The following is a 24,810-nucleotide window of genomic DNA, read 5'->3' as shown; positions in this document are numbered from 1 at the left end:
ACCATTTAGACGATATATCAAAGCTGTTAAACATACAGCCAGACTTCCTATTACATGGAGCCAGTGCACTGCAGAAAATGCTAAATTACAGATCTCTGTTTTGTTAATTTTGGGGTGTGGTATTGTGCTGTTAAGTCATCTCACAACATTTATTTTAATCTCAACTCTGCACAAAGCACAGTGACCTCTAAGTTAAAACAGAATTATATTAATGTGTGTCAGTGTGTGAAATAAAAGTAGCATGGAATTGACTGAGCAAAAGCATACATTATTGGTGTTAGAGATGATTTAATTGGGTTACTGAATACTTCTATACTTAGCCAGATTAGTTGCACATTTTGACCCTAAAACTTAAGTCTGGAGCAGGATAGAGCTGGAACAATTACATTACATGTCATTTAACACTTTTATCCAAAGCAACTTCCAATTAAGTGCTTTCAACCCTGAAGAAATATATATATATATATATAAAAAAATTTTTTATGTTTATCCGAGGTGTAGTCGGAAGAGATGTATTTTTAGCCTTCGGCGGAATATGCGTAGGCTTTCGGCTATCCTGATGTCAATAGGGAGCTCATTCCACCATTTAGGAGCCAGGACAGCAAAATGTTTTATAAGTCGATCTACAGCAAATTTGATCAGAACCATTTTGATAATTATTTAACTGATTGAATCGCTTTTCAAGCAAAAATGTACAATAGAAGAGAAAAGGTCTGGAGGGCTCGGAAGTTCAAACAAAAAATGAAGGTGCTCTTTGGAAAGGAACACAAAAGTAAAAGAAAAAAGAAAAAAGAATAATGGTCTTTTTTGAAAAATGCCCAACATCCTCATTTGCTACTTTTCATTGTCTTATGTGATAGTAAATTGAAAATAGTTGGGTTTTGGACTTTTGGTTAAACAAAACAACCTATTTTAAGATGTCATCTTGGACATATTGACTACTTTCTGACATTGTATAGGCCGAACAATTCATTGATTAATTGAGAAAATAATTTGCAGACTATTTGATGATGATAGGTTAGGTGAACATTGACCATTTTAGCATTATGACAAGTGGCGAGTTCAGACACATTTCTCATTTTATCGTTTTTCCTTCACACTAACTGAAAGGTCAAGGATGAAAATAACACCTTTGCTTCAGCCAGACCCAGTCATCACACCTGAAAGTCTGTTCAACATTTCTCATCATCGGTTGGTCACACTACAAAGTGGCAGAACGGCATTTATCGCGCAATCATGACATATTTGGGTCTATCTTAGTTTAGTGACTCCTCGCAGGGCCAGTCGGTGAACCACTGTAGCTGGAAAGCAACCGCTAACACGCAAGCAAGACAGGAACATACTATAGGTGCTTCTCACTTCCCTTAAATTGCATCCCCGGCTCCTCAACTTGCCTCCCTTCCTCACGTCTTAGTCCGTCCTACCGAGGCAGCGAGGAAATCATGGGAGGAGAGAGGAAACGAGGAAATGTGTTTTTAGAGGGATAAGACGTCCTTTCCTCGGAAGCGTCAGCTGGGCAGAGTTAGCAACGGCTTTCAGCTGCACGGCTTCCAGGAAGGCTGTTCTCGTGTATCCTCGCTCATAGCTCCTCTGAGATCCCTCCTCAATCCTTGCTCCTCGGGGCAGGAATAAGAGCTTTAAGACGGCCTTCACGAAGGAGGGCCAGATCAACTTCTGGATCAGCAGAGGACCGAGGAGCTATCAAATAAAGGAAGTGAGATGCACCTTATAAGTCAGTCCCACAAGCTATCCAAACTTCTTTCTATTTTCTATGTACCGTTAACTCCCTAATGGCATTTTCTTCACAGATGGAATTTTGTTTTGTTGAGAAGGGAAAAAGAGCTTTTCAAGCTTACGAGCTTGCCAGCTGTTTGATTTCTGTCAGTTGGCAAGCTTGTTAGCTTGGTCGCTAATGCGATTATACATTCAAAAAAATGTTGAGAAATAAAACTGGATGGTGCAACACAGCTAATAAGCTAGTAAGCTTCCGCCATTTTAGGCCATCCCTTCCCTGTAAGGTCAGCGTTATCAAGACGGCTTGCTATTGCTCAACAGCACAAATGTGGATGTCTACATTGTCTACGCAGATTTACATGGCCACGACAAGTGAATTCAATTTCCAGTGGAATTTTGTCGTTTCAAACAGGGATGTGACCAGACCTACTCTGATGAACAATGAATATAGAAAGCAGGGCAACAGTATATCTAACTAATACTCTAATAACTAACTAATAACTAATAGTTCTTCTTCTACTTGAGGTAGAGATGGACAATATGGATACAATCAAATATCACGATATTCTTGACCAAATACCTTAAAGTCGATATTGCGACGATATTGCTGGGTGAATAATTTGTGCTTTCACAAAATATTTTCAAAATGAGATTTTTGATAAATAATCCTCAGTAATGTGGATACAACGATTAAGTGGGTAAAGGCAAATAATGGAACAGGTGGAACAGTCTGGTAAGTTCAGAAAATTACATCACTTTACTGTAATGCAGCTTTTAAAACCAGGAAAAGGAAACACCATATTACAATATTATGATATCCAAAATTTAAGACGATAGAGTCTCATTTCACAATATCAATATAATATCCATATAAACTCAGCAAAAAAAGAAACGTCCTCTCACTTTCAAATGCTTTTATTTTCGTACATGCGTAAAACTTTGTATGAACATAAAAAAATTCAGCTACTAAGAAACAAATGTGTCCCTGAACATAGGATGGTCAAAATCAAAAGTTACAGGGAAGACATCCTCCTCCCTTATGTGGTACCCTTCCTGCAGGCTCTTCCTGACATGACCCTCCAGCATGATAATGCCACCAGCCATACCGGCAAGGTAGACAGGAAAGTTAGTGTTCTGCCATGGCCAGCGAAGAGCCCGGATCTCAATCCCATTGAGCACGTCTGGGACCTTTTGGATCAGAGGGTAAGGGCGAGAACCATGCCTCCCAGAAATGTCCAGGAACTTGCAGGTGCCTTGGTGGAAGAGTGTGGTAACATCTCACAGCATGAACTGGCAAATCTGCAGTACGTAATGTAGGTGGTGGCCACCCCAGATACTGACTGTGACTTTTGATTTTGACCATCCTTTGTTCAGGGACACATTTTTCCATTTCTGTTAGTCACATGTCTGTGTAACATTGTTCAGTTTATTTCTTAGTAGTTGAATTTTTTTATGTTCATACAAAGTTTTACGCATGTTAAGTTGGCTGAAAATGAAAGCAGTTGAAAGTGAGAGGATGTTTCTTTTTTTTGCTGAGCATATATTGCCCAGCCCTACCTTGAGGCCAGTCTGAGCGCCAGTAAACACTCTTAACTTTGATTTCCTAGAAGATTCCGAACCTCTGCTCGCCCTGACGTTCACTTTCCCCAGAAGAATCCGCCAAAGCACCTAAAGCCATGCTAAATCAATAGCATGTACAGGTTAATAGCAGTCGTGTTTTTGTAAGCCGGCACATCAACTATTAATTAGCTGGTGATGAGAGTCAGCTGGCAAGAATGATTCACAGCCTGAGGAGGCTATCGTCCTTGTGCTACGCTAGGATAAATCAGCCGCTATTAAAGAGGGGGATAAAGGTTCTCTCTCAATATGTATCTGTGTGTCCTTTCTAAAAGTACAATCCCAAAACAACAGAACAAAAGAACATGGAATTACAATTTACAGCCAAACCGAGGCCTCTGTGTCTGACCTGTGCAACCTCAAGCATTTACTGCAAAGACTTGATTCTTGTGCTCACACTCTGGAGAGGTTCGCTCTTCCAAGACGACACTTGGACATTTCCAGGAAGAAATGTTTTACACAAGGACACAAACATGATTGATTTTGACATCATCCAAAGAGACTGAGGCAGGAATAAATATGGCAGAATAAGGAAAAACAGAGGGTAGAAGTAATGCCAGTGGCTGCTTTGATTAATGGATTGATAGAGGCTTGGACACTAACAAATGAGAAAAAGATGTTTACTAAATTTAAGAGTCAAATTCTTGTGCGGATGCCAATGACACGACAACTACACACCTACCACAAGACAGCAGGCACGTTTGATTGGTCCCTTTCCGCCTTCTACTCTTCTACTCTATTCTTCCCACAGATATGGTCGAAATGAATCCCCTGCAGCTAAGAGACATATTCTTTTTATTCTATTCTTTTTTTTTTAGGATGTTGTTTTCACTCTTTGGCATTCATGTTTCCACAAGGATAATTGGAATGCACACCTCCATATTCAATATCCAAAGTGGAGAAAAACAGGGAGAGTATTGGATTGCAAATCAAGTGTTTATAGTGTCTGGTTCTTGTGTCTTTGTGCTGATTACAAAGGGTTTGTGTAAACTGCAAGAAAATAGGGTGCCATAACTCCACAGGAAGAATTCATTGTATAATACTTAGAAATGGTTCTTGGAAGTTCATTTTATTGATGTAATCTTTGTTTTATGAATCTTTCAAATGATGCGTGTATTGTATTTGTAAAAATGGATTTATTAAATTGCGTAGATCAAGCATAAAAGCAAGGGATCAAAAATAGTGCTGTCTTTTAGATTAAAATCTCCGTTCTCAAGGGTCTCAAATGCAAAAGCAACCTCTACCCTAAATAAACATCATCACAAAGACTGGTCAGACATAAAAGAAGATGAAAAAAGGACATGTGTCAAATACAAAATCATGTTTCCGGCGTTGGAAAGAAGAGTGCAGTGTAAACGGATCAGGGACCCCTCAAAAGCAATTACTGCTTTGATTCCCATAGCGAAAAACAGGTGTCAGAAGATCCAAACCTCAGAGGTCAGATTTCATATTCTATCTGTTGTTTGAGTCTGCAATAAACCCAGTTTGAAATGTTCATGACAAGGGAGATGTTTTTATGATTTGTGAGGGCGCCGAAGTGAAGTTAAAAATCTAAACAGTTTGACATGGAGTGAAATATGGTGTGACCTGCAGATTTTCAACACCAAAAATGAACACGCACACTGTTGTGTTGCTGCAATGGGCAGAATTCTACTACATTTACAACTTCAAATGAATTTCTTCTCACATCTTTTTTCTATATCATAAATTTAGAATGGCAATAAAACAATGACATAAGGGCAGATTGTGTGAAAATATATTATTAAAAAAATGATTTGATGTAGGAAAAAAAAAAATATATATATATATATATATATATATATATATATAAAAGTTTGGTTGCATACTTATCACAATACATTTGATAAAGGAAAAGTCTGGGGTGTTCATTTGATCATAGTTATGATGATTTTCAACACATTAAAGTGCACGTACTAAGTAGGTCTGTAAAGTCAAATGTATATACTGTATAGAAAGAAGCAGGAAATGATGTGTACTGCAATTCTATCCAATGAAAACCATGTATTTACTGGGGCTGTCGCTTTCTCAAATTAAAAAAAGAAAAATCTAACCAAAAAACACTAAATATGAAGAACGGTTGAAACTGAAATGATAAGGGTCTTATGGCGGCTCCTGGATTTTTACCTGAACTTGATGCCCTTTCTTGAAGAGGGGGGCCTGTGTTGAAATGTTGTTTTGATCCTTTTATTATTTCAGTTTTGTATTATACTTAGATTAGTGCATATTTTAAACATGTGTGTTTCATTAAATTGACTGACACACAGCAAGAGACAGGGCAGCAGTCCAACAAAGTCTGGGGCTAAAGGGGAAATAAAATAAAGTTGCCGTGAGCTTTGTACCGGATGTATACCTAAAAGGAATAGTGGATAAATAAGGGGCCCATAGCTTATGTTTGCCCCTGGCCACCCAAGCAGGTTAAACCCCGTCACTTTCCAGATAGAAAGTGATGAGTGTTGAGTATTCACCCTTAAGCAAATCCATTTGAAGGTATATTACGTACAACTGATGTATCAGTGTGTATCTAATGCACAACATGACAGCTTTTTCATCAGACAGACGAGATGGCTTTACACATCTGATGGATGTGAGAGCCGTGGCTTGGTTATAGGGCAGCCATAATGACCAACAGTGAGGGTGCGCCGTTCCAGGCCACAGCTTTTGATTCCCTGTACAATTCCACGGCGACATTACATTCCCCGCGTGCAGAAGTTGTATCAAGGTCGTTTCAAATCACCCCCGTTCCCATTAAAGCGACAAGTTCAAACCCGATGCATCCTGGCACCGAAGAAGACGACATAAATTAGCTTGGCTGACGAGTGAAAAAAAAAATAAGGCTTCCGAGTAGGTGGGAGAGGGGGGAAGAAAATAGTTTTTCACCCTTTAATGGAGCCGTCAACAATCACTTTTCAGCAGAGAGATGGTGTCACAAGGCGGATGGCGGTTTTGTGGTCTAAGGCAGAGGGGAAGCATCATTACCATAGAAAACATTACAGCCAACGGCGGACATCCAGGCCATCAAAGATGATCATCTCATAAATTCCATGCACTGTATAATAGGCCTGTCACTCTTGAAGGCTGAAGGTAGAATAATGCCCGCGGCTAATTTTTATCTCCCACAGTGGTTCTGGTGATTACTGCTAAATAGGCTTCAGCTTGTTTAGCAAACACACACCGTGGATGCAAAACCACAATGTGGTGGGCAGCTTTTTTTTTTTTTTTTTTTTTTTTTTTTATGGCCACTGTCCGAATCCATATGTCCCTTTCAATGTCCCATGTCTTATCATTGAGGCAATAATTTGATGAGCAATTAAAGCAAGGCCGTCGTAAACAACCGCTCGGCCAGCTCAATGTGTGGCATTTCCAAAAGTGCCAGCGGTGGGTAATCAGCCATCGGCAGAGACCCTGGATGGGCAATCGTGACAGCGGATACACACTGAAGGTGTTTGTAAGGCCTCACGAATCCACACACAGCCATGTAAAGCATGCACAGAAACACACACATGGGCCGAATAACAATAAGACAATAAGACTAAATAAAAGACTAATGCCGGAGGTAGCCAACCCTCTCCTCGTCTTAAAGGTCGGTAATAATGTCTTTGTCTCTGAAAACATGGACTCAAGACAATGTTTTGGAGGGAATATTTCTAGCGGGGGGGGGGCATTAGACAGGCAGTTTCCCCCTTCTCGTTAATTACATGATTAAGCTCTGCTAAGGTTAAATATCCATTCAAAGCCCTGCATTGCTAATTGGGACACAAGTGATGCTGCTGTCTGGACTTCATCTTCTAGTATTCCCCACACACACGCACACGCACACGCACACACTTAATAGGTTACATCATGTCGTTCTACATTTTAATTTTGTGCCAGGAAACACCCTGTTGTGGCACCACATTTAACAAAAAAGCATTTAGCTAAAGCACTTACCCAGCAGTGAGTGCTGCAGTCAAATCACTTCTGCAGTAAACTCACAGTTTATAGACCAATGCCATGAGGGTCTAACAAACAAAATGTCCCTTTCATTCAAACACTTAAGCTAGGATGTGAGTTTAGTTTTGGAAGTGAAAATGATGTCAGTGAAGCTTATATATATTTATATACAGTACAGGCCAAAAGTTTGGACACACCTTCTCATTCAATGTGTTTCTTTATTTTCATGACTATTTACATTGTAGATTCTCACGGAAGGCGTCAAAACTATGAATGAACACATATGGAATTATGTACTTAACAAAAAAGTGTGAAATAACTGAAAACATGTCTTATATTTTGGATTCCTCAAAGTAGCCACCCTTTGCTTTTTTTGATAACTCTGCAAACCCTTGGTGTTCTCTCAATGAGCTTCATGAGGTAAAATGGTTTTCACTTCACAGGTGTGCTTTGTCAGGGTTAATTAGTGGAATTTCTTCCCTTATTAATAAAAAAGCAAAGGGTGGCTACTTTGAGGAATCTAAAATATGACATGTTTTCAGTTATTTCACACTTTTTTGTTAAGTACATAATTCCATATGTGTTCATTCATAGTTTTGATGCCTTCAGTACGAATCTACAATGTAAATAGTCATGAAAATAAAAAGGAAACGCATTGAATGAGAAGGTGTCCAAACTTTTGGCCTGTACTGTACATATATTTATCATGAGAAATTGGTTAATGTGCTTCCCATTATAGGGTTAGTACAACAAAAAGGAATAGGAAATGTTATGTAAATCTAACTGATTCTTAATGAGAAGTAATGAAGGCCTAGTAGCATTTCATGGCTGTACTTTGATTGATTATAATTATATTTGAAGAGAGTATTAACTGTAAATAAAAACACAGATTTTCTTTTCTTTTACCAGAAACATGCACAGGAGGTAAAATACTTTATTTGGCCCCAAGTTGTGACTGCAGTCTTTCTCTCAGGCTGCCCCCAACAACCCACACTGCTATGGTTAGGCCGACTGCGTGTAGCCCAAGAGGCGAGATAAAAAAAAAAAAAAACATTTTAAGGAACTTCTGCAAAGCAATCGCTGCTGCTCGTTAAAGCTTATTGCTGTGCGCCCCTGGTAATAATTGAGGCTAACTCAAATGAGCATATTAACATATTTATCCACCTTCTTCTCTAAAAGATTGTGGTCACTGGACAAGAGGACTGCATGTATGGAAAGATCGTGGAAAAAAATATAAAACCTAGTAGAGCAGCGAAAGACTATTTGACTTGAAGATAAGAGCATGTTAGAGCACTGGGTACACACTGTATGTATTAGGGATGAACAGGAGAACTGAGCTGATTCATGAACAGTAGTGTCTGCCTGTCTAAGTGGTTCTCACGCACATAAAAGCTTTCCCTCATGTACTATGCTTTCAGTAGATATTCCAAATGTGCACACCTTTCACAAAAAAAAAAAAAAAAAAAAAAAATGATATTGAAATGAAGCCTGCGCTTTACGTCCACCTTAATCTTTTTGCAGTCTTTAAACATCTGTCAACTCTTCATGACAGCTTTGTTACAGGATGTGTTCGCTCGCGCCGTAGAAGAATCATGGAATTTCAAACACAGATGAATGGCCTGTGGGGAGAGGGCTAGCTACAGTATACGGACTCTCCTAGGACTGAACTGTAATGAGCACCGTGAAAGGCCCGTGTGGCCGGCCAAGTAGCACCCTCTGTAGCGTATAACGGAGTAATGAAAGGGAAACCATCAGAGTTGTCCGTTCCCCCTCCCCTTTTTGCTTCCGCTGCTTCACTTGAGTCCTCGACAGAGACAAATAAACTTGTTTAAATGGAGCAGAAAGCATTCAGAGGGGGAAGACGAATAGGGCACACACTCGCGCAGTTTGGGAATCCACTTTCATCCCTCACTATATAGAAATATAGCTTTCCCCCCCCCCCCCCCTCGCTTTCTTCTCTCTCCCTCTTGCTTTCCCCTCTCTGAGGCAAACGGAGGGATGGTGATCTTTTCAAAAGGTCATTTGAACCATTTGTCTTATCTCAGAGTTTCTTCACTGAGATGGCAAGCACATAAGAGAAACTTTGCCTCGGGCTTTTGGCTTTGTACGTTTCATAGCCAGGCAGCAAGAGACCGGGCAACACTATTCTCTTCTCTTCGGCAATAACGTCTTACTTCCTGTTATTAAATTATGATGCGCAAAATATAGCGCCATTGATTTCGGTTCCCCCCCACCCCACCCCTCCTCTCAACAAGCAATCAGCAAAAGCAGGGTTGTAAACAATACTACCTTATGAATAGCTAATGCAGACCCCTGATGGTTGACTAAACTCATGCACCCACCCGTGTACTTTGACCTGAGTTTGAATCTGGCAGTTTTTGGCTATGCGGCCACGACTTGCCCTTTTCATTCCTGCTGCCGCGTCCGTAAACACTAACAAGCCACAGAGAACGACGGGGTTGCCGGTTCACTTAATAAAAACGAGTGAAAAATTACTGTGGGCCGCTGCTGCCTGCGCCCTACTGCGAGCACTACTTGAGTATTTACCTGCTATTATGATAAACGAGTGCTGATTATTACCCAGGGTGCACTAGGGACGGCAGTCATTACAGCAACTTCCTGTTTCTGCTGCAGTTAGCCGGTTGTCCTCTGTGTTATTCACTAAACACCTGTGCTGGACGCCTCCGGCTTTTGGCAAAGAAGGAGATGAGAAAATGAATATTGATGAACAGAATGAGCTACACTACAAAACACACCGACTGCAGCGGAGACACATTAGCCCTACTAATAATTGGTTTAGAATTGAAATTACACAAATTTGAAGTCTTTGAGATTTAAAAATAAAAATAAAAAACAGACCTGCTGTATCACACAGTAAAATATCGTCTATGTAGACAAATATTTACAAAATGACATTCTGCTGTAAGAAACACGCCAAGAGTATTTAAGAACGACACAGATTGGTCTGCATTATTTCAGTATTGATTAATCTATTGACTCCTTTTTTTTTTTTTTTGGACTAATCTACTAATTGTTTAGTCTGTATTTACAAAATGTCAGAAAATAGTGATAGAAACATTTCCCAGATCCAAAGGTGACATCTTGAAATTGTTTTTTTGTTGTTCAATTAACAATTCCAAAACCTAAATATATTCAATTCACAATCTTAAAATCGAAAACAGCATGAGCTTGTGGCAAACTCTGCACATACATCATTCTGCACGAGAAATTCAAACATAAACTAAGTGTTCATGCTTTTAGTCTGGATAGGCAAAGAAATTATATTTATGGGTATTTTTTCTCTCCTTTTTTTTTTTTTTTTTTTTTTACATTTTCAGACTGTTGTACTCCACCTTCATGCTAATAATGAACGCATATGCCCTGGATAATTATTGAAAAGCACAGTGGGAAGGTGAGAATAGAAGCAAATGAGCGTTAAGAGGCTGGGGCAATGGCCCAGCCAATCAGATTTTAGGACAGGTCAACCCCCCCACCCTCCCACACTCCTCTCTCCCCAGAACTCTCTCAGTGAGGCAGGCCACGATGACAAGAAGCCTTCAATTAACCTGCTGCACTCTGGCCAATGACATTTAGGCTCAAGCACGATCTGAATCACAACTAGCTTCCCCCTCTGTGCTCAGAAGTGTTCCACTTCTAATTGCCACCTCGCCAGTAACAAGAGCCTGAAAGTGAAAGGAGCACTCGCAGACAAAGGGCTTTTTCATCACATGCGAGGAATGCATTCACTGCATGTGTATGCACATGGCGTTTTTGCACAGGCTCCCTATCCTCACTATACCCACCTCACGTGAAGTTACCCACAGCGTTCCTGGCAGACCATACTGCTCTCACAGCAGCCCCAAAACTGAAATATTCATCTTTAATAAGATGTATACAGCACATGATTTATTTTGATAGTCCTATGCCTGCTGTTGAGAATATTTGTTGTTGATGCTATGTTATGGAAAGAGAATATCCATACAGCTCTAGCTGTTACATCCTTACACGTTCCCTTCTGTTTTCTCTCATTGATTTTGGCTGATAGTGCCACCAGGTGGCTGCACTGTCATGCTTTGCAGAGGATAACACTGCGGTCTCCTCTCTTTTCATCTTGGCCGGCTTGGTCGAAGTGCTGGAACGATTCGCCATGAAGGGAGTCAATGTGCCTTTTTCTTTATGTTCGAGGCAGCTCAGTGGCTGTCATCTACAATTCATCCATATCACGTGTGCATGTGTGTCAGTCGGTTCAACATGACTTTTAGGGCTGTTGAAAGATGTGCTGCTGATTGTTGAGTAGCTGCTAGATTGAAGAGCAGTCCACCCACATCAACCGCACTCTTCCTCACTCTCTCGGGCCTCCGTCTCCCGGGATGGAGAGGTGGGCAAGAGTGATATATACGAGCCAGCCTGAGAGAGATGAGAAGGACCTGCCATTCCCTGTCAAGAGGTGACGTTGCGAGGCGACAGGTTACGCACATTGAAATGCCATTTTTCTGCAGTTTACTACCTCACTCCTGCCGCTACCTCCGAGGCCGGGATGAGAAATGCGACCTATGAAAAATGGCTCCCATTACAGGCTTGACCCCAGCTGATCTTTGCTGTTGACCCCCACATCTTATAAGTGTGACGCGTTTGCAATGTCTCAACCTTTCTACTACACACACACACACACACACGCACGCGCGCGCGCGCACGCACGCACGCACGCACGCACGCACGCAGAAACACTCACACATCCACTCCCTTTTTTTCCCCTCCTGCGGGTGCCTTTAGATTAGTAATAACCATCTAGCTAGCTGCCAATAGGTCCGTGGTGAGTATCTACCGCTAGCCCTTTTCTAAATCAGTATAAATGGCTTCACACCAGAGGACAAGAAATTAATCTTGCACTAATCACTAGCATGGACTACTTACTGTACCAGGTACGATACATCAGCTGGAACTGGATCTATGCTGGTGAATGAATGGCATATTACCAAAGGAACTGTGTGTTAACCAGTTTTGGGGAGAGTTATTGTAAACGGTAATTAGTTAAAGTAATTCACTTTGCTTCACAGACTTATTTTGCAGAAGTTTAAGGTATCTAATGAGATCCTTGCTGTAGCAATATGGCTTGTACTCCCAAGTGTGCTGTTATGGTTGCAAATATCCCATTCAAGGCTATTGCTGCTCATATCAAAACACATGAATGGTCTTTTTTAGAAGGAACATCATCTCTGCCCCGGGTGCTTTTTTAACTTTTCTTTTTTTCTAATTTAACCTAAAATATAAAGCAAGTCAATGCTTTTGTTTGTCTTAACACCCACCTCACATACAAAGTGCAAATTCAAAAAAAAAATGTTTACGTTCAGGGTCATACCTTACACTCTGTTGCTAATACATACTGTATCTTTATGCGGTTTACTTTTCTACTCAAACTCTCTAACTCTATGGCTCCTATAGATATTGATCAAGACATAACTCTGCAAGACTTTGGCAAATAACCAGAGGCATCGCAGATAAACTTAACTCCATACCAGCTTTTATTAATAATTATGGCTAAGATCCTTTTTTTTCAGTGCATATTTTAACACTGTTTTGTCCAATGCTGTATTTGAAAAAAAAAAAAATTAAGAATTCAATCTTCAAATGTAGGCAAGTGTTTTAGTCTATCTAGCTACTTTTAACGATTCGTATGTCTTTCCTTTATACATGTTTTATTGGTCATTGTCCCCACTGTGTGAGAAGGCAGGAAATATAATGTGATTATCCTGCTCCCAACACTGCTTTGACTATCAAACAGAAAAGAGTGCGGTCGAGAAATGAGCATGTCCATCCATCTTCAACCGCTTAAACAAGAAGAATTCTTGAAAAAAGGGCAGCACCGTGGCTCACAGCAACTTGGCACGGCAGAGTTCAATCACCGGTCTGGACAGAGTTTGCATGTTCTCCCCGTGTTTGCGTGGTTTTCCTCCCACCATGCAAGACATTACATGCTAGGTAACTAGGACTACAGTTAAAAATTGGCCATCTGGCTAAAACTGGTGCATTTACAGAAATGTTGATTAATGTGCATTGTCCTAATCAATCTTTAAAAAATTAAATAAAAAACATGTAAATACCTAAATCTAACAAGTTTTTTTTTCACTTAGTGACTGTTTACTTCATTTCATTATGTGTGACAAGAAGACATTGGGGTGTCAGCAGAGTATATTAAAAGACCAGACCAAAAAGAATAATATAGGAAATAGTTGAATTACCCTTCTATCTTTTCATCCAACACTTTCAGGATAAAACCTTGTGGTCATTCTCCTCTTAAAAGTGCCTGCCTGCATGTAGCAGTATACATTGTGCCTGGGATTTTTTACTTTCAACACTAAGACCAGTACAGCTTAGAGAGAACTGGCCTAAGCTCTTTCTGTTCGCCTACTGAAAGAAATGCCATGTTCCTGCTTCTCAAATTACAGAAATGCAGTAACAACTGCCTGTACCATTCAAATAAACACAATATATAAACAAATAATGGCCATGTAGTGTGATAAAGGGACAGGCAGGATGAGAAATGTCCCTACATTAGCTCTGCTATCCTGCTATTGATAACGGCTACTCTAGCCACAATTGACAACTTGCTAGCTATGCCTGAAAAGCTGATGTCACATATGCAGATAATGTAGCAGATTTATTTATTTGAATTTTTTGAAACAGTGGGTCAAACAGCTAGAAAAAAATAGGCTTCAAATTTTTAACTGCCAACCGTCGATGCCAGCTAAAATGACCACTGTCACTGGCAGATTTGATCTGCTGTAGCTAGCAACTAACTAAACTTTAGCTCACTGATTCTTGGGAATTGGGATAAAACAGGTTTTAATTTTGAAAATAAAAAGTTAGTTAAATTACAAAATCTGAAGGTATATCATTATAGACCAAAGTGTTGGCTGTTCAGCAATGTACTGGTGCAACCTCCTCATTTTGTGTTTTTTTTCATATACTTTGTTTTTGTCAACACCGACACAATAAAAAGCATATTATGTTTTATTTATTTAGTCTAATATGTATTTAGAGTTTTTAAATCATTATCTGACATTTGTAGTACATAGATATGCTGTTAAATGTTGAATATTCACTTTTGTTGATTTTTTTTATACTGTTTCACATGTACTCCTTTAAAAGATCTAACATCATACAACGTTTACTTTAAGCCTAAATAGAAAAAAGTAATGTTTGTTATTTAACAAACATATATTTGTATTAAAAGAGACTTTTACTTTAATAACTCAACAGCACTGAAGAAACATATTGTAAGCATATTCATTTAAAACAAATAAAACTCCCTCTGACGGTGGTGACTTTAGAACTGACGGTGGTGACACTAATCTGGTGACAGTGGCCTCATAACAACATACAATTCCAAAATGTATACCACACAAGATGGCTTCTTGCTTAATAACTTCATTTAACTATTGGGTCCAAAAAATAACAATCCTGAGCATGCATATCATGTGAAAGAGTATGTTTTTGTCACCACCGTCAGACGTCACCACCGTCAGGTTTTTTGTGACGTCCAGTCTGACGGTGGTGACAAAAACCCCCAAATAGTCGTTAAGGGAGGCTTGAATATAATTGTTGATCACAATAAATACGGGCTCACGGCTGTGGTTCGGCCGCAGCCTCGAGGTTGAACCACAGCCGTGAGGATATCCACGAAAACCTGACGGTGGGGACGTCTGACGGTGGTGACGTCTGACGGTGGTGACAAAAACCTACTCTTTCACATGATATGCATGAGTTGTTCACATTAGCCATCTTGTTTCCCCTCTATTGTTGCTACTTCAGACCTCTTCTTAAAAAGTATACATTTATGTCATAATCTAATCTAATATTTTTTAATACAAAAGAGACGGTGTTGACATGTTATGGTGGCGACAGTAGCAGTGTCCAAAAATATGAACAAGTTTAAGAGAAAATAGCAAATTTAAGGGAGCTTGAGTGATCTTGAAGCATGCAGTAGAGCTGAAGGTTTGAAAATGGGGTCCTCAGGAATGTAGTTGACCTTTTAGTTGCCTGACTTTATTGCTTTTTATAAATATCTGACGGTGGTGATGAATATGTGGGACACATTTTGAGCAACCACAAAATAATAGTAAATATTGTTAAAATCTCACTGTTTGCAGTTTTTAAAACATATTACAATGTACTATTTCATGTGGTAAAGATATTATTCAATTAAATTATTACTTTATGTTTTTTTAATCAAGTTGAAATGATTATCTCCTATCCGAGGACAACTGATTTTGTAGGCAATGGGCCAGCAATTAATCATTAAATTAATAAAAATTTAAGATAAAACTATAAAAGAACCTTACATGTGTGTAAAGGACCCCCTGATTATAACCTACATTCTTTTTATTTATGAAAATGTTATTAATTTCCAACAGAATTGGCACTTTTCTTAGTGGGACATGTTTTTGCCAAAGTTTCAAGAATCACTGAGCTTTAAGTTGGCTGACTTTTTAAATTTCTTATCCTGACTCGTTTATAAGACGAACATTTTGTAAAAAGGGGTCTTAAATATACACTTGAGGGATACAAACATGACATTGTTCTAAAGAAAATAGAGATCGTGTGTCCCAGACAAATAGTTAGCATCCACAGTTACTGGTTGTATGCTAGTTAGCTGGGTATGCTAATGGCAGCACCTTATGTAAGAGCAGTTAAAAACAGGCTGTTTAATCCATACCTCACACTTTTTGCTCTTGTGTATTTGGTGGAGAAAGCATGTGGGGAAATCCTGCCTAGTTGCGATTGCTAATGCTACGCTTGGACAATAGCTACTCAGGGGACGGGTTTGGCTTATAGTCAATTAGCAATAAATACCCATAGCAAATGATATATAAATACAAACTTATTTTTTATTTCTTACCTCTTCCATCTCTCTAAAAAGAGGTACATGCCTTTAAGAATTCAGACTTCCTCTTGGTTAACCAAGCCCTAATCAGACTTCAATGTATATGATTAAATATAAGCCAACTGACATAAAATTATTGTGTCAATCAATGCCATTTAGCAGATTACTTTTAAATGTGATGTGGGATAAAAACATGCTCTGCACAGACAGTCGCTAAACAAGAGAGTAACTGTTTTACATATTTAACATATTAGTGATTGTTTATAAAGAGAGACACGCCGTTATTAGTGGAGACGGGAGACGGCGCTCAATCTGAGAAATCAAGGATGCAGCGATGTTGTTACACATTTATGCAAAACAAAGCTGATCAGAAGTAACCTCCAGGCAATGATACAAAAGAAAATGCGTTGTGGGAGGAAGGCAAGCAAATATTTGATCAAAGTTAAGGAGAACGTCTGCATGTTGTGCTTTTCATCTACATCCAACTTTGCAGCCTGGCAACAAACATCCCACCAATCAAATGTATTCAAATTTGTATGTACAGTAGCACCTTCTGTTCTGCCAGGAATAGATGAGATATGTCATCACCACTGTGGAAGAGTGTAACACTGCTGAGAAGGCAAAGAAAACCATTTGACATTTAATTTTAGTTTAGACTGATGGTCATAAAACATCATTTATTTGCTCAAAATTTTCGTAGCAAATAACATATTTAACAGTGGGTAGCTTGAAACCTGTTCTTGCTGAAAGATTGCAGCCAAAGCACTGATAAAACAGGGGATCCAGTGCAGAGTCAAGTATGGATAGTGACTAGTACGAGCCATAATCTTAAATTAAACCTACAGCATTTTATGCCACACCACCACAAAACTGTTTAATTCACCACAATATCTGCTATTTTCAGTGAGTATAGCCGACTTGCCCAACCCAACTAGACCCAATGATATTTAAAACAAACAATTAGATTCTCCAATGCAATAGTAAAAAAAAAAAAAAATTACCTTTTGCAATTCAAATAGACAATCTAGAACCCCGGCGAGATAATTTTATCATCTCCATATTCATCCGCAGCATTGTCAACAACACTGTTCTCCCGCATGGATGTTATTAAATACATAAGTTTCCCGAGCCAATCCAAACACAAACCCTACAACTCAAAGACTTGAAGGTTATAATCAGTGGTTGCTGCCATAAGTTTATTTTCCACCATGCAGTCAGAACTGGTCAGGGTGACTGTGGTTAGCAAATGTATTTCACATTTTTTCGGAGAAGACAGATTTTCAAATTAACCGTTTGACCTGCATTCTCAAAAGGACTGTGATGTTGCCACGAAACACTTTCATGACGCACATGTTTGAAATATGTCAAAATAGTCATGTCCTTTCTTTACTCCATGAAATCAATTAAAGGATTGAATTTGTGTTTATTCTTCTCAGGCAAAGGACATTTTTAGACTAGGTAGAAGGCACAAATCATTGACTTATTTGCTGGTGACTTAGTTGTTAAAGTAAATCCACACAGCGAGCCGCAACATGAAGAAAAAGCAATGGTCTTTTCTGAAAGTAAAAACTGGACAGAAGGTGATCATGTGTAGAGGAACAGGATGGTATTTTCTCATTCTCAAACTTGATATTTCCATCAGTGTTTGAATGAGGTTTTATAGGTCTTTTTTTGTTGAACAATGAGCTTAAAAGCACCAAATTTCAGCCTCATTCCCTTAAAGTCAACACACAAGATAATCTTTTGTAAAACTGTAATGCATTGGGAGTCGGCTTGTTCACTGTCTTAGCGGAGGTTGATGTCAGTGGTCTCTTTTGACTGGACTGTTCGACTTCACGGATTCAGATATTAGTTTTTGTTGTTTTTTGATACTGTAGAATAACAGAATCCTTAAAAATAAATGCTTTTAATCAAACCGAAACACACCTGTTGCGTTTGGTTTCCATTTCAACTCAGTGTGGGAGTCTTTACTGCGTTATGCTATCGTTGTCTCCTCTCATTTGATTTCTGGGTTTCACCAAGGGCAGGGCTTTGTACACACGAGCTTCCAATATTCGCTGTCGATGAGTACCAAAGTTCCGAAGCCCAAAAACTGATATTCGGGAAAGCCCTAGTTGATAAACTGGTCCCTGGCGTGTTAGCTCGACGCAGGGACTGGAAGTGTGGGTATGCGGTAACTGCAAAGTTGTCTTATTTATGTTTTGTTTTTTTGTGTTCTTCGTTAGCTAGCTTACTGATGTTAGCTACTAGTAAATCATTCAAGGTTGTTTTTTTTGGTCAACCCGATAGCTTCACTTTGAGGATGGGACTTCTGGGGCTAAGCTAGCGTTAGCTCTTTCCTCATGCATCAAGTCACTATGTGCTTCTCATGTCGCTTAAATTGTTTCCTCGACTCCTCCACTTGTCACCCTTCCTGCGTCTAAAGGTGACTACACACCGAGCCGATAATCGTCTGTCGGACAGTCTAGCGAGGTCAGTGACTCAAGTCTGTTCGGTGTGTTCCGTGCCGTCGTCCTTCCGAGGGGCCAATTTTACATGTATAATCGGCGGGGCGGGCACTGTCGACAGTCGGACTCAAATGACCCATCTGATTGGTAGAGTGCTAACCCAGAAACGGGGAGCGGAATGAGCGTGACTAGAGTCTCTCAAAATCTGATGAAAATCTTTTAAACTGACCTTTGTCGATCTGAGATGAAGACAGATTCAGCAACTGCATGGTCTATTTCTCGCTTAAAATGTTTTCAGAAACACATTTCGGTTTTAGTACAATATGAGATCGTATTCTGAACAAGCCGCCATGACAGTCTGTCTTTGAATTTCCGGAGAAACCAGACCCACGTGACGCGTTCGTCCAATCAGCTGCCGGTTTTCATTTTTGGGGGCGACAATACAGATTAGCGTCACCTGTTGTTATGGAGACGTATTACATCTTGTCGCTTCGGTGTGTTCCGAGTCACTTTTTTGACCAAATGATCAACTTGACCAACCACTGATCAGCCCAACTGCCTTTTTTCGTGCCGAGGGTCTGCCGTCTGGTCGGTGTGTCTGGGCCTTTAGTCCCTCCCACCGAGGCGGCACGGGAGAGACGCGAGGAACTCATCGGAGGAGAGAGGCAACGAGCAAATGTGTTTTTAGAGGTATGAGACGTCCTTTCCTCTGAAGCGTCACATGAACACGTCAGCTGTGTGGGCGGAGTTAGCAAATCCTTCAGAAGCACGGCTTCCGGGAAGGCTGCTCTCGTGCATCCTCGGCTATAGGTCCTCGATGATCCCACCTCGATGATCCCACCTCGATGCTCGCTCCTCGGGGCAGAAATAAGAGCTTTGAGACAACCTTTACCGAGAAGGGACAGAACAACTTCCAGTTCAGCCGAGGACCGAGGAGTCGAGGAGCTAGCAAATAAGGGCAGCCACTGTGGCTAATGAAGGGCAGTACATACTGTACCTCCCTAATGTAGGCCGGCTGCTTTTTAAACCACACAGTCTCGTTTTCTATTGCTACATGCGTTGAATACAGAATATGTGACGTGTCGGTGTGGAGGATTAGGGCTTGTTTAAAGGCACCTTTAACAGAACTATGCTGAGTAATGGAAAGTAAGAAAGACATTCACCACAAAAGAGGGAAAACTATATACATTTCTCAATCAACTGTAGGCTCAGTAGATCTCCTGGAACACACTGAACACAACAAAATGATGATATCTCACACAGCAGCATCAACGGCTGGATTTCTTTCTTTTTTTTTCTTTGCACACAACTTGATTAAAATGCCCATTTTTAATCCCCAGCCTCCAGGCTACTCGACCTGCAACAAACACCCTTCTTGTCCCTAGCAGTTGGAAAGCAACTGAATGCCTTGGTGATTGTAACACGAGAATAAGCTTCTTAGATCATTGAAAGAACACGCAATTAATAGCAACACTTTGCGTGGGTTGGGACCACAGTTTGGCCATGTGATAGGGGTGCACTGGGGGGAAAAAAGTACATGATCACATGAGACAGATTATTAAAAAAAGGAGAAGATACATCAGTCAGTAGGAAAAGTATAGTTCCCAAGTATATATCTGGATCTCCTTTGCCAAGTGGAGTCTGTTCCTGAACCTTAACAGGTCTCATCACGAATAATGGAAAGTATTTCAAACGTGGCTGAGTTTTCAAATTATATAATCTGTTATATCAGTACAGAGTTAAATTTGCATAATGCTTGCTTTGGCAGCTGCATATTAATGCATAAAAGCAAGCAGGCAACATGATACACATAAGGTCTTCAAGGATCCACCTGAACTCCAAGACCCGACTTCTACGGGTTCGGGTCCCGTTCTATTGCGTAGCAGAGTTTGCTGCCAAAGACAGATGATTCTAACATAAAGACAACTTACATTTCTTTCTGATATTCTTATATTTCCACTTATCAAAGCACACAGCATCGTCTGCCTATTTTGGTATATATGGTTTAGTGTCGTCCTACTTCCCAATTTCAACTAAGCAAAAAAATATGGTACTGTTAAGGTGCTACTGTATCTGGATCATGTGTGTTACCTAAAACAAGTTGTAGGGAGGGTTAAGTGGAGGATGAGACGTGTCTATTATCTTTCAATTAAAAAACGTTTTGTCCGTGTGTCATTTTTTTTATCGTATTCTTGCTTGTTTTTCCCTCTGAAAAACGTCAATTCCGCCTGAAAGGAGAAGAAACAAAGCTATTTCTGCATTGAGGGGACAACTTTTTATACTCTGCTGGAGGGATAATCATTCTCTTATTCTAGGTCATTCTCAAAAACCGTCATCTCCTGCATCATCCATCCCCTGGTCTTGAGGTACATCATGCTGTTCATCTTTTTCCTACACTACCTCACATTTTTCTTTATTTCACTTACAGGCATTAACCTGTCCACAGTGCATCTATGCAGTCTGGGATCAGTATACCAGTCCCTCCAGAAAAACGTGATTATGCAATCGCATAATTCAATGCATAATCAGCCAAAGTCCGCATATCTATGCGGGGGCTGAATTTTTTCAAATACGCCGCACTTTCGCCGCATAAATTGCAGATTTCCGCGCAAAATATGCTTGCATGATTTCATAATCCCCGCATTTTCGTTGCAAAAGAGTCACATATATCTTAGCAGAAAGTTGAAAACTTTTGCGTTTACTTCACACAAGAGCAGCCATTTTCCCCTGTTGCCATGGGAACATTATGAAGTGACGTAATTACGCGACGTGAACATCAACGAAAAGCAGGGTGTTGGGGGAATCACTTTTTTCTCTCTTTTTCATCAAACTGCAATTTTTGCAAGTTCCCGCAATTTCATCGCATAAAATTGCATTTTGTAAGAAAACGTGCCGCATAATCAAGGATTTTTGCAAAAAAATGCATTTTTCTGGAAGGACTGGTATACAGATGTAGCAACATTTTTCATCAAGTCTTCTTAAGGGTGAAATGAAATGAGAAACCCTTTTCACTATTGTATTTGTTTCAGTGCTCAGTTTACAGCACCGCTCTCCTCTGTGATCGGATTTAAAACCCAAACAAACACAAACAGTTTTTTGCGAGTGGGCCTTTTTGAATATCATCCACTAGACCTCCCATTGTCTGAGTGGGATGAGACTCAGAGCCATGAGACAAGACTCTGACAACACTTCTGACAACTAAATCCAGTATGTGTGTGTTAGTGGGGTGGGGGGGCTGTAGTTCTCAAATTTAGAGACATTTCAGGCTTGTTCTTGGAGTTATTTTTTGTAAAGTAGAAGTCTTTCTGACTTCTTTCTAATAATGTTTTTTTTTCTTCTCCCCCCTCCCCCTCTCTTTGCATTCATTACTGATTCTCCCACAAACAAACGTCTCCTCTCTGGCAGATTTGTGACTCTGATCCAGGGGCGTAATCTGTGAACGGCTCTGTCAACATAACCGGCTGCCTATTCATGTTTATCGCTACATTCCAGGAAGACATTGAGCGGAGAGGAAGAAGTGGGAACAGAGAGATGGAGGTGAGAGGGAAGGACAGACAGCACGGTGAATGAAAAGGGGAGGGGGGGTAGGGGAGGGCAGCGACGGGCAGACGAGGGAATCACTCAATCGTTTCGGCGGAGGGAAAGAGGTATGAATATTCCAATTTTACCCTGCTCATTAGAGACGGCTGCCTCTTCCTTTTGGGGAAAGCGCTGCTTGTGTTTGCTTGGAAACTGATTATTTGCATGATGTATTCCACGGCTTTACATTCAGTGATGGGAGGAAGATGGCGTTCTGGCAGGCTGACAATGAGGCCTAAGGGGTGCCGAAGCAGGCGCAGTCAGCTTTATTCAATGCAAAGTTCAAAGGCCACGCTTCTTTACCCCAAATTAGTCACCATTTCACAGTCCTTAAAGCCCCCTTCTAACAACTCTACTAAGGCTATTTTCTGAAAGGATGGGCACACTGAGGGGGGGATTACTATTTTGGGACAACAGCTTATAGCTAATAATGAATTCATACTGCCAGCAACCTGAGAAGCGGGTTGTCTACAATGCATTTTGGATGACCCAAGTAAGTCATATAGCCTCATTTCCTGGTATTTTGGCGTGGAGAAAATGGCTGCAGTTGAACCCTTTGGGCAACGTCACCTATCAACAGCCAATCATGCATTTTGACATTCAAATACATCCTGTCGATCACATTGTCATTAGTGCTGGAGCAGAACATTTGTTTCTAATATGACACAAAACAAAAAGTAGCCAGGTCCACATTAGTCTGACATTGCCAGACCTTCCTCCACAGCACTGCGGAGGAGGGTCCGTCTAGTCCACATAGCATTCCGGGATGGGAGAAAAACGTGCTCTGGTTTATTGGCATTTCTTTAAACCAATCACAATCGTCTTGGGCGGTGCCTCTGCAAAATAGCCTCGGGAAGGAACTTGTTTTGGTGGAACGTGTGTACGTTCAAAAGTTGTTTTAGTCGTGCAACAGAAAACTCTGATTGGATTTACCCTTGCAGAGATCTGAGGAGCAGTTAACCGTAGTCCTCGTAAAATCGACCGGAGTATAGAGTGCCAACACAAAGAAAACGGAAGGTGTCGGACATCCGGACGAAAATGAATGACATCCGGCAGGAATTTCCGCCGGCACCTGAACAATCCCGGACGTGAAACGTCATCGATACAGACTAGGTCCACATGGAACAGTGTGAGAGAACGGCCAACCCTCCACCTGCGACAACTGTCGATGATGTTTGTGCTTCCTTTGTGCTCGCGTTCCGAGAACACGTGATTCAAACATTTCCAGGAGCCAGCTCTACACCTCCTCTCGCCGTTTCATCAACTCCACTGGATACCTTTAATGTACTGCACAATGAAATGCAGCAACAGCTTTAATCCTAAATACATACAAACCACGCAGTCACAGTGAAGCACAGTGTGCCTGGTTAGGCTTCACACATGAGCGTGATGCCTTCTCAGCATGACATCCACCTTACCTCGCCCCTCTCTTTACGCCTTCTCTCTCTCTCCAGTCGACTCCACGCCTCACAGACTTTGCGGGAGAGCCTGCAGTCACATTAGCTCAGAGCAGTGACTTTGCAACTGAGACACCCCCCGTGGTACATCAGCTATCTATAGATTATAGCAGACAAACAAACTATGTGTTTGTGTTTCTAAGAGGGAGGCAGATATTTATTCCTGCACATATCCCCCTGCTAAATGCACACTTGACGTCGGCCCATAACGGCGATACAAGATATAGCGCTGTGGTTTCATTTGGTGGCTTGATGGCAGTTTATAAGTGACAGGCTATGAATCAGGGGAGACGGAGGATATACAGAGAGAGCAAGACATAAAGAAGAAGTAGAGGTTGAGAGGAGAGGGGAGCTGTGAAGGTGAGAAGGGGAGTCAAGGAAGACATGAGGCAAGATTGAGAGGTGAAAGAGAAACGGAAAAACAGTGTTCAGAGGAGAAGAGAAAGAAGCTGTGGAGGGGAGGGTTTAGAAAAAGTTTGCAGTCAATGTTTATCATACAAGGGTGATACTAATGTGGTGAAAAGCAGTGTTGTAATGGGGATAAGGATATTCTTCGATTGATATGCATCACGGTATGCCAAATGTATAAAAGTTGTGTAGAGAAGTATCCACATCAAGTTTTTGACTAGAAGTTGCCTTCACTAAACAACTGTTCGTTTCAGTTTACATTTCTGTCGGTCCGGACTCATTTAATATATGCAGTGAAGACTTGGAAGGAATTTAATAAAAACGTATTAAGTGTATGTTTTTGGTAAAATGGAAGTTATCACTATATTGACATGTATTCCAATACTTTCCGGTAAAGGGGACTGAGCTTCGTTGCATGGTGCAACAGCAATCAACTGAAGCTCATATACAGAACCATCTGAAGAGGCCTTTTTTTTTGGAAACTGTTTGGAAAATGGCAGGGACTTTCAAAAATGTTTAAAAAAAAATCCCCTGATTGGTTGAACCATCTCTCTATCAGGTCCACTATTGGAGTTTTGAACAAAGAGTCGCGGCCGTCACACACACACCTAAACCACGCCCGTAGCTGCCAGTAGCTCCTCGCCGGACACTGATTGGTTCGGTAAGCCGGTAGTTCAGACACACACAGACGCATTACTTGAAGCCTGACAAAATTGATTTTCGTGTGATACGT

At 40.6% G+C, this 24,810-nt stretch overlaps 1 long non-coding RNA gene across 2 annotated transcripts in view; it reads right to left on the bottom strand.

The window, feature by feature from the left end:
• LOC114550552 (uncharacterized) overlaps window positions 1-24,810 on the bottom strand; it is a 113,352-nt gene that overhangs the window by 1,365 nt on the left and 87,177 nt on the right. The gene's annotated exons all lie outside the window — the stretch shown is intronic.

Source organism: Perca flavescens, chromosome 23 (genome assembly GCF_004354835.1).
Source record: "Perca flavescens isolate YP-PL-M2 chromosome 23, PFLA_1.0, whole genome shotgun sequence".
In the NCBI taxonomy this organism is placed as follows: Eukaryota; Metazoa; Chordata; class Actinopteri; order Perciformes; family Percidae; genus Perca; species Perca flavescens.
The sequence above is the reverse complement of the archived record's forward strand: the minus strand, read 5'-3'. Positions and strand labels throughout refer to the sequence as shown.